We start from the raw sequence: 562 nt of genomic DNA, 5'->3' as shown, positions 1-562 counted from the left end.
TGTGGGGGGCCCTTAACACTTCAAAGTGTCCTGTTTGGGAGCTCCAGTGGGGTGACAAGCAGCCACAGCCCAGCTGAGCAGAATCGCACTAGTCTGTGCCAAACAAACACATGTTGGAGACTGGGTGTGAGCAACTTCTGGTTTAAAGTGAGTGAGTGAGTTAGTGAGTGAGTGAGAGAGTGAGTGAAGTGAGTGAGTGAGTTGAGTGAGCGAGTGAAACAGACCCATGCACATAAAATAAAAACCATAGATGACTGTGAGTAATGAGGTTAAGGCAGGAACTGCATTTGTGTTGTGTTTGTTATCCTTCTTTGTGTTGTTTAATTGATTATTGCCAAAAGGAAATGCAATAAAGCATTGCTTTAGTGTACCATTACTTCCAAATTCTTCAGGCTCCGTGCACACTTGATAAACATATATACTATACCTGGCCAAATAATCAGTTTTTTTCAAATGGAAATCCAGCTGTCAACCAAATTATTCTAAATCACATTGTATGAAAAAGAAAAGCAGGTTTTAGCAGAAAACTGAATCCAGATTTACGGACTTTGGCATTAGAAGT

The sequence above is a fragment of the Etheostoma cragini genome, chromosome 9 (genome assembly GCF_013103735.1).
Source record: "Etheostoma cragini isolate CJK2018 chromosome 9, CSU_Ecrag_1.0, whole genome shotgun sequence".
Classification (NCBI taxonomy): Eukaryota; Metazoa; Chordata; class Actinopteri; order Perciformes; family Percidae; genus Etheostoma; species Etheostoma cragini.
The sequence above is the reverse complement of the archived record's forward strand: the minus strand, read 5'-3'. Positions refer to the sequence as shown.